Source organism: Monodon monoceros, unplaced genomic scaffold (assembly GCF_005190385.1).
Source record: "Monodon monoceros isolate NGI ecotype Baffin Bay Population unplaced genomic scaffold, NGI_Narwhal_1 Super_Scaffold_11, whole genome shotgun sequence".
NCBI lineage: Eukaryota > Metazoa > Chordata > Mammalia > Artiodactyla > Monodontidae > Monodon > Monodon monoceros.
The window spans coordinates 123613273-123623730 of record NW_021703767.1 but is presented as its reverse complement, the minus strand read 5'-3'; the positions used below and the strand labels follow the sequence as shown (position 1 = coordinate 123623730).

General features: G+C 39.4%; 1 pseudogene; it reads right to left on the bottom strand.

Moving 5' to 3' along the window:
- Positions 1-2227: 2227 nt before the first annotated feature.
- On the bottom strand, positions 2228-5491 carry LOC114890358 (annotated as a pseudogene).
- Between the last annotated feature and the right edge of the window lie 4967 nt (positions 5492-10458).

Genomic DNA, 10458 nt, shown 5'->3' with positions numbered 1-10458 from the left:
TAAATGGCTGAATAATATTCCTTATATATGTGTGTATATATCACATTTTCTTTTTTTTTTTTTTTTGCGGTACGCGGGCCTCTCACTGTTGTGGCCTCTCCCATTGCGGAGCACAGGCTCCGGACGCGCAGGCTCAGGGGCCACGACTCACGGGCCTAGCCGCTCCGCGGCATGCGGGATCCTCCCAGACCGGGGCGCGAACCCGTGTCCCCTGCATCGGCAGGCGGACTCAACCACTGCGCCACCAGGGAAGCCCTTTCTTTTTTTTTTAAATTGAAGTATAGTTGATTTACAATATAGTGTTAGTTTCAGGTATACAGCACAGTGATTTAGTTGTGTGTGTGTGTGTGTGTGTGTGTGTGTGTGTGTGTGTATTCCTTTTCAGATTCTTTTCCCTTATAGGTTATTACAAAATACTGAGTATAGTTCCCTGTGCTATACAGTAGGTCTTCGTTGGTTATCTATTTTATATATAGTAGTTCGTATCTGTTAATTCCAGACTCCCAATTTATCCCTCCTCCCACCCCCTTTCCCCTTTGGTAACCATAAATTTGTTTTCAACATCTGTGCATCTCTGCGTCTCTTTCTATTTTGTAAATAAGTTCATTATTGGGAGTATTTTTTTTTGGCCATGCTGCATGGCTCGTGGGATCTTAGTTCCCTGACCAGGGATCAAACCCCTGCCCCCTGCAGTGGAAGCACAGAGTCCTAACCACTGGATGACCAGGGAATCCCCATCATTTGTATCATTTTAAAATTAATTAAATTAAATTAACTTTTATTTTTTTGGCTGTGCTGCGTGGCTTGCAGGATCTTAGTTCCCTGACCAGGGATTGAACCTGGGCCATGGCAGTGAAAGTGTCAAGTCCTGACCACTGGACTGCCAGGGAATTCCCAATGTATCATTTTTTTTAGATTCCACATATAAGCGATATCATATGATATTTGTCTTTGTCTGGCTTACTTCACTTAGTATGATAATCTGTGTTGCTACAAATGGCATTATTTCATTCTTTTTGTTGGCTGAGTAATATTCCATTGTATACAGGTACCACATCTTCCTTATCCATTCATCTGTTGATGGACATTTAGGTTGCATCCACGTCTTCGCTTTTGTAAATAGCGCTGCTATGAACATTGGGGTGCATGTAGTTTTTCGAATTATGGTTTTCTCTGGATATATGCCCAGGAGTGGGATTGCAGGAGCATATGGTAGCTCTATTTTTAGTTTTTAAAGGAACCTCCATACTTCTCTCCATGGTGGCTGTACCATTTTACATTCTCACCAACAGTGTAGAAGGGTTCCTTTTTCTCCATGCTCTCGCCAGCATTTATTATCTGTAAACTTTTTGATGATGGCCATTCTGACTGGTGTGAGGTGACACCTCGTAGTTTTCATTTGCATTTCTCTAATAATTAGTGATGTTGAGCATCTCTTCATGTGCCTTTGGCCATCTGTATGTCTTCTTTGGAGAAGTGTGTACTTACTTTTTTTTTTTTTTTTTTTTTTTTTTTTTTGCGGTACGCAAGCCTCTCACTGTTGTGGCCTCTCCCGTTGTGGAGCACAGGCTCCGGACGCGCAGGCTCAGTGGCCATGGCTCACGGGCCCAGTCGCTCCGCGGCATGTGGGATCTTCCTGGACCAGGGCACGAACCCGTGTCCCCTGCATCGGCAGGTGGACTCTCAACCACTGCGCCACCAGGGAAGCCCTGAGAAGTGTGTATTTAGATCTGCTGCCCTTTTTTTTTTTGAACAGAGACCAGGAGAAACAGGTTTATTTGGACTGAGAGCTGGAGAGTGAGAGGAGGACCTGAGATAGCATACTGAGCTAAGGGGTAGAGATCAGTTTCCAAAATGGCAGTCAGAGCTCATCAGACAAATGGACTCCACTTCCCAGCAGCCTTGCAGTGAGTGCAATCAATAAAAGGCCTGCTGGGAAATGTTTATTTGCCACTAAATCACCGAAGCATGCCACAATTACAAGAAAGGTACAGGTTGTCTTTTCCTTTCCATAATTAAATTTCCACAGCATCTCCCCAATCATGAGTATTACAAAAGAAAGTAAAAAAATCACATTTTACAGATCTTAGACTTGTCTTCAGCATTTAGCTCAAATCTCACCATCTTCAAAAAATAGTTCTCCTGCAAAATTCACCAGCTAAAAGTTGTATCCAAGCAGTGGGAGGACGGCCTTTGCTAGCCCATGGCAATTCTTTTCACAGCAGAGTGAGGCTTAGATTGCAGGGGTGGCGGGGGGAGGGACACAAGGGCTAATTTCCCCCAGTACAAGATGGCATCTGAAGCTTGATGGGAGAGCAGAACTGGAGAGACTTGAGGGAAGGGTCCAGGCCTTGTATTCAGTCAGAGTCACTGCTGGAAGAGCAGGAGGAGGAGAAGGAATGCTTGCCATGTTTGTGGTGTTTCTGCTTCTTTTTATGAGCTTTTTTCATTTTCTTTTGCATCTTCTTGTCAATCACCATTCCTGGTCCAACCATGCCAGGAGCCAATGTATTCACAGGACACATACCAGGGGCAGGTGGTGGGTATGGAGGGGGATAGGGACCTGAGGGTTGGCATCCTGGATACCCTGGTTGTGGCACAGGATGACAGGGCCCACCAGGGGGAAAGGCTGGATTCCCCTGGGGTGCTCCTGGGGGAGTGGGAAAGGGGCCTGGAGGAAAGGTAGGGGTGGCAGGTGGTGGATGGGCAGGATTGCAACCTCCAGGGTACCCGACGTTGGGGGTGTGTGGATATGGCCCTGGCTGCCCGGCATTGGGATTCCATATGTTCAGGTATTTCCTCCAGCCCAGGAATGGAAAAGGAAGGAAACTGAGGAATCCAGGCGTCCCGTCACCTCTACACCACTGTTTGGGCGGACTCCTGCTGCCCCTTTTTTGATTGGGCTGTTTGTTTTTTGATGTTGAGCTGTATGAGCTGTTTGTATATTTTGGAGATTAACCCCTTGTTGGTCACTTCATTTACAAATATTTTCTCCCATTCTGTAGGTTCTCTTATCATCTTGTTTATGGTTTCCTTTGCTGTGCAAAAGCTTTTAAGTTTAATTAGGTCCCATTTGTTTATTTTTGTTCTTATTTCCATTACTCTAGGAGACGGATCCAAAAAGATATTACTATGATTTATGTCAAAGAGTGTTCTGCCTATATTTTCCTCTAGGAATTTTATAGTATCTAGTTTTACATTTAGGTCTTTAATCCATTTTGAGTTTTTGTGCATGGTGTTAGACAGTGTTCTAATTTCATTCTTTTGCATGTACTGTTCAGTTTTCCCAGCACCACTTATTGAAGAGGCTCTTTTCTCCATTGTATGTTCTTGCCTCCTTTGTCATAGACTAGTTGACCATAGATGCATAGGTTTATTTCTGGGCTTTCTATCCTGCTCCATTGATTTATATTTCTGTTTTTGTGCCAGTACCATACGGTTTTGATTACTGTAGCTTTGTAATGTAGTCTGAAGTCAGGTAGTGTGATTCCTCCAGCTTCATTTTTCTTTCTCCAGATTGCCTTGGCTATTTGGGCTCTTTTGTGTTTCCATACAAATTAAAACTCTTTTTGTTCTAGTTCTGTGAAAAATGCCATTGGTAATTTGATAGAGATTGCATTGACTGTAGATTGTCTTCTGTGGTATAGTCATCTTGACAACATTGATTCTTCCAATCCAAAACATGGTATATCTTTCCATCTGTTTGTGTCATTATATCACATTTTATTTATCCATTCCTTATTTTTTTTTGAATTTTTACCTTTTTTTAAAACATCTTTATTGGAGTATAATTGCTTTACAATGGTGTGTTAGTTTCTGCTTTGTAACAAAGTGAATCAGTTATACATATACATATGTTCCCATATCTCTTCCCTCTTGCATCTCCCTCCCTCCCACCCTCCCTATCCCACCCCTCTAGGTGGTCACAAACCATTGAGCTGATCTCCCTGTGCTATGTGGCTGCTTCCCACTAGCTATCTATTTTACGTTTGGTAGTGTATATATGTCCATGTCACTCTCTCACTTTGTCACAGCTTACCCTTCCCCTTCCCCATATCCTCAAGTCCATTCTCTAGTAGGTCTGTGTCTTTATTCCCGTCTTACCCCTAGGTTCTTCATAACATTTTTTTCCTTAGATTCCATATATATGTGTTAGCATATGGTATTTGTTTTTCTCTTTCTGACTTACTTCACTCTGTATGACAGACTCTAGGTCCATCCACCTCACTACAGATATCTCAATTTCGTTTCTTTTTATGGCTGAGTAATATTCCATTGTATATATGTGCCACATTTTCTTTATCCATTCATCCAATGATGGACACTTAGGTTGCTTCCATGTCCTGGCTATTGTAAATAGAGCTGCAATGAACATTTTGGTACATGACTCTTTTTGAATTATGGTTTTCTCAGGGTATATGTCCAGTAGTGGGATTGCTGGGTCATATGGTAGTTTTATTTTCAGTTTTTTAAGGAACCTCCATACTGTTCTCCATAGTGGCTGTATCAATTTACATTCCCACCAAAGCCCAGAGATAAACCCATGTACATATGGTCACCTTATCTTTGATAAAGGAGGCAAGAATATACAGTGGAGAAAAGACAGCCTCTTCAATAAGTGGTGCTGGGAAAACTGGACAGATACATGCAAAAGTATGAAATTAGAACACTCCCTAACACCATATACAAAAATAAACTCAAAATGGATTAAAGACCTAAATATAAGGCCAGAAGCTATCAAACTCTTAGAGGAAAACATAGGCAGAACACTCTATGACATAAATCACAGCAAGATCCTTTTTGACCCACCTCCTAGAGAAATGGAAATAAAACCAAAAATAAACAATTGGGACCTAATGAAACTTAAAAGCTTTTGCACAGCAAAGGAAACCATAAAGCAGACCAAAAGACAACCCTCAGAATGGGAGAAAATATTTGCACATGAAGCAACTGACAAAGGATTAATCTCCAAAATTTACAAGCAGCTCATGCAGCTCAATAACAAAAAAAACAAACAACCCAATCCAAAAATGGGCAGAAGACCTAAATAGACATTTCTCCAAAGAAGATATACAGATTGCCAACAAACCCATGAAAGAATGCTCAACATCATTAATCATTAGAGAAATGCAAATCAAAACTACAATGAGATATCATCTCACACCGGTCCATCATCAAAAAATCTAGAAACAATAAATGCTGGAGAGGGTGTGGAGAAAAGGGAACCCTCTTGCACTATCCATTCATTATTGACAGACATTAAGGTTGTTTTAATATTTTGCCTATTCTGAATAACGTTGCAATGAACATGGGGTGCATATATCTTTTTGAGTTAATGTTTTTATTTCCTTTGGATAAATACCCAGAAGTGGAATTGATGGATCATATGATAGTTCTGTTTTTAAGTTTTTGAGGAACCTCATACTGTTTTCCACAGCGGCTGCACCAATTTACATTCCCACCATGCATGAAGGTTCTCTTTACTCCACATCTTCACCAACAATTGTTATTTGTTGTCTTTCTGATTATAGCCATTCTGACAGATGTGTGTGGTTTTGATTTGTATTTCCCTGATGTCTAGTTTATGTTGAACACCTTTTCACACACCTGTTGGCCATCTGTGTGCCTTCTTTGCAAAAATGTCTTTTCAGATCCTCTGCTCATTTTTTTTTTTTTTCCTGCGGTACGCAGGCCTCTCACTGTTGTGGCCTCTCCCGTTGGAGAGCACAGGCTCCGGACGCGCAGGCCCAGTGGCCATGGCTCACGGACCCAGCCGCTCCATGGCATGTGGGATCCTCCCGGGCCGGGGCACGAACCTGTGTCCCCTGCATCGGCAGGCGGACTCTCAACCACTATGCCACCAGGGAAGCCCCTCTCCTCATTTTTTAATTGAAAACAATCTTTTGCTATTGAGTTGTATGAGTTCTTTATATATTTTGGATATTAGCCCCTTATCAGATACATGACTTGCAAATATTTTCTCCCACTCTGTAGGTTGTGTTATCATTTTGTATATGGTTTCCTTTGCTGTGCACAAGCTTTTTAGTTTGATTAGGTCACATTTGCTTATTTTTGCTTTTGTTTTCCTTGCCTGAGGAGACAGATTCAAAAAATATTGCTAAGAATGATGTCAAAGAGCAAACTGCCTATGTTTTCTTCCAGGAGTTTTATGATTTCAGGCAGGTCTTACATCTAAGCCTTTAATCAGTTTTGAGTTTATTATTGTATATGGTGTGAGAAAGTAGTCCAGTTTGAATCTGTAGCTGTCCTGTTTCTTCAACACTATTTATTGAAGAGGCTGTCTTTTCCTCATTGTATATTAACTGACGGTATAAGTGTGGATTCATTTCTGGGCTCTCTATTCTGTTCTATTGATCTACACGTCTGTTTTTTGCTAGTACCACAGTGTCAAAGAGCAAACTGCCTATGTTTTCTTCCAGGAGTTTTATGATTTCAGGCAGGTCTTACATCTAAGCCTTTAATCAATTTTGAGTTTATTATTGTATATGGTGTGAGAAAGTAGTCCAGTTTGAATCTGTAGCTGTCTTGTTTCTTCAACACTATTTATTGAAGAGGCCGTCTTTTCCTCATTGTATATTAACTGACGGTATAAGTGTGGATTCATTTCTGGGCTCTCTATTCTGTTCTATTGATCTACACGTCTGTTTTTTGCTAGTACCACAGTGTTTGCTTTGCAGTATAGTTTGAAATCAGGGAGCATACTTCTAGCTGTGTTCTTCTTTTTCAAGATTGTTTTAGCTTTCCAATTTCTTTTGTATTTCCATACAAATTTTAGAATTATTTGTTCTTGTTCTGTGAAAGTTGACATTGGAATTTTGATAGAGATTGCATTGAATCTTTATTTTATTTATTTATTTTTTAAAGAATGACTGTTTCAATTACAGCAGCTTTTATTATCTTTTAAAATTTTTTAATATTTATTTATTTTATTTCTGGCTGTATCGGGTCTTAGTTGCGGCATGCTGGATCTTTGTTGTGGCATGCTGGATCTTTTCGATGGGGCACGTGGGCTTCTCACTAGTTGTGGTGTAGGGGCTTCTTTCTAGTTGCAGCACACGGGCTTAGTTGCCCCGTGGCATGTGGGATCTTAGTTCCCTGACCAGGGATCGAACCTGCGTCTGCTGCATTGGAAGGCAGATTCTTTACCACTGGACTACCAGGGAAGTCCCAGCAATGTCTTTCGATATGAAAAAATTTCATCCCTACTTCAAAATACATACAAAAATGAAGTCCTAAGAAATTAGGTATCTAAATTGGAAAAAAATTTAAACCATTAGCAGAGAGTGTAGGAAATATCTTTTTGAGCTTTCTTGGGAAAGATTTTTAAAACTGACCCAAAAAGTAGAGACCATAAAAGACTGTGAAATTTCACCGTATGAGAATTATAAGGGCATGTACAATTAGACAAGTTAAAAAACAAGCAGCACACTGGAAGAAAGTATTTATAAGCTATAAAACATAAAGGATTAGTAGCTTGAATATACAAAAATTTTCAAATGAATAAAGAATAGTCTCATAGGTCTAATAGAAAAAAAGAGTTAAGGATATAAACTGACAATAAGCAGACATGAATATATCAATGAACAGATTTCTACTCAGTTGTATAAAGGAAGTATAACTTCTTCATTTATATAATTGACTTCATCTTCCTCCTGAGCCTCCACCTCATTGGTATGGGGGATTTGGAGTTGGGGGTTGGGGAATAGGTACACTGTAAACTTTCCAGATAAGTGAATCTCAGACATTTTTGGTTCTCATTCATCTTCAGATAACACAGGCACCTTTTTGTAAATGTTTCCCGTTTGGATTCTCTCCTCCTTTCCTTGCTTCTCCTTAGGATGGTGGCTGGGAGCATGGTAGGTGGCGATTAGCCAATCTGAGTACCATCCTCCATCTTATTTTTCCCAGATTCTTAAATGGGAAGCAAGGAAAAAACCTGCCTTTTCTTGGTCTTTGCTTCAGCTAATGCTAAGGATTTTTACTCATAGAAGCTGAAAGTCATGATACATGTGAGTGATGAATGCTTACATTCTCTATTCTGTCCCTCTTTTATTTTACACATCCTACTCTTGGGTAAGAGTGGCCTTTTCCTCTTTCCATTCTCATCCAGTTAGGACTCCTCAGTCCTCTCTGCATGATGATTTCTATTAAAATTCTATGTTCAGTCTTCCAAACATTGCTGTTGATATTTAAAGGTTGCTTAAGAAATTAAATGTAACTTTTCTGTCTGCAGAAAAATTGATTCTCATGACACTTGCCTAATGACTCCAGGCTGAAAGCTAACCTCTTTAATCTGGGTTGTATCTGTCCTCCCCGCCGAAAAGATTAAAGCCATTAGACTTGATGGGTGATAAGTTGAAAGACAGTAAGACTTACAATGTATGAAAATATATCTGATGAATGGATAAAGAAGATGTGGTACATATATATAATGGAATATTACTCAGCCATAAAAAGGAATGAAATAATGCCATTTGCAGCAACATGGATGCAACTAGAGATTATCATACTAAGTGAAGTCAGAAAGAGAAAGACAAATATCATATATCACTTATATGAGGAATCTAAAACATGACACAAATGAACCTAAGTGTGAAACAGAAACAGAATCACAGACATACAGAACAGACTGGTGGTTGCCAAGGGGGAAGGGGTTGGGGGAGGGATGGAGTGGGAGGTTGGGGTTAGCAGATGTAAGCTTCTATATATAGAATGGATAAATAACAGGTCCTACTGTAAAGCACAGAGAACTATATTCAAGATCCTATGATAAACCATAATGGAAAAGAATATTAAAAAAAGAAGGTATATATATATGTATAGTTAAAAAAATTATTTATTTGGTTGTGCCGGGTCTTAGTTGCCGCAGGTGGGCTCCTTAGTTGCAGCACATGGGTTCCTTAGTTGTGGCATGCATGTGGGATCTGGTTCCCTGACCAGGGTTCGAACCCGGGCCCCCTGCATTGGGAGCGTGGAGTCTTAACCACTGTGCCAGCAGGGAAGTCCCTATATATGTATAATTGAATCACTTTGCTGTACAGCAGAAATTAACACAGCATTGTAAATCAACTATACTTCAGTTAAAAAAGAGAAAATATAAATGAAATTGCTTTAAAAAATATTATTCTCATTACCTGTGAAAAATAGCACTGTCTTACCAGTAGCTAGGAAATTGCAAATTTAAAAAATGAGATAACACTGGCAAACAGTTTAAAGTTTGGTGAAAGACTGCTAGAGGCTGTTTAAACTGTTGCAACCACCCAAGAGAACAATTGGCACTATGAAGAAAACTGTAAATGTATATATTATGCCACCCGTCAATACAACTTCTAAGTATACTTCCTAGAGGAACTCTTCCTCAGTTGCATAAGATGACAAGTGTGAGGATATTCACTGCAGTTTCGTTTGTAATACTAAAAACTATGCAAATATCCATTAATAAATTAACAAATAAAATATGGTATATTCATATGATGGAAACAAAAACCTTTAGGAGAAATGAACCATATATATATCTATAAGTGATGATTTCAAAAATAACTGAGGAAAAATGTGAACTGAAGAATATAATGCCAGTTATAAAAATTTAGTTGTTCACAAAGCGACATAAACATTGATTATTTATATCTGCATACATGTAGCATTCATGTATTGACTAGAATGATACCCCCCAAATTCATGATGTTATGAGAATCCTCTGGGAATGGGCAGCAGGAAATGGGGATCAAAGGATATGACTACATTATCTTTAATAATTTCTTTACAGTAAAAAAGACTTTAAAGAAATAGTACTAAGAAGTAACAGCTGCCAAGTCTGGGTGATGGGCTCATGAGCATGAAAAAATGCTCAATAATAAATTAGACCAGGGAATTCCCTGGTGGTCCAGTGATTAGGACTCTGCACTGCTGAGGGCCTGGGTTTGATTCCTGGTTGGGCAAGTAAGATTCCACAAGCTGGAATGTCCATGATGTGAGGCTGAGTGTGTCCTCGCGTGTAGCAGTTCTTCTTATCACCCCCATGGGGAAATCAAGGCAAAGCCTAAACTGCCATGAAATTAAAAATTAGCCATTTGATTGTTAAAGTACAGGGGAATATGGCATTGTACAAACTGTTTCTTTAAGGAAAAAAATCATAGCTTCCCCTTTCCTCCTTCCATTAAATATTGCTTTCACTCATTTTTTCGTTGTATTTTTAGAAATATTTCCAAAAAGTCCAGTGTATTACATTTGTGCCATTTATTCATTTATTTATTCAATGTGCATTTATCTTGACTGACCAGCTCCGGGGAAAAGTGTTAGGAAAGCAAGAAGAAAGGAAAAATGAAAGTCGGTGATCAGACTTCATTTAAATATTCAAGACCTATATGAAGAAAATTATAATTTCTTTACTGCCAGTTAAAGACCAGAATAAATGGAGATGAACATCAAGATAAAAAG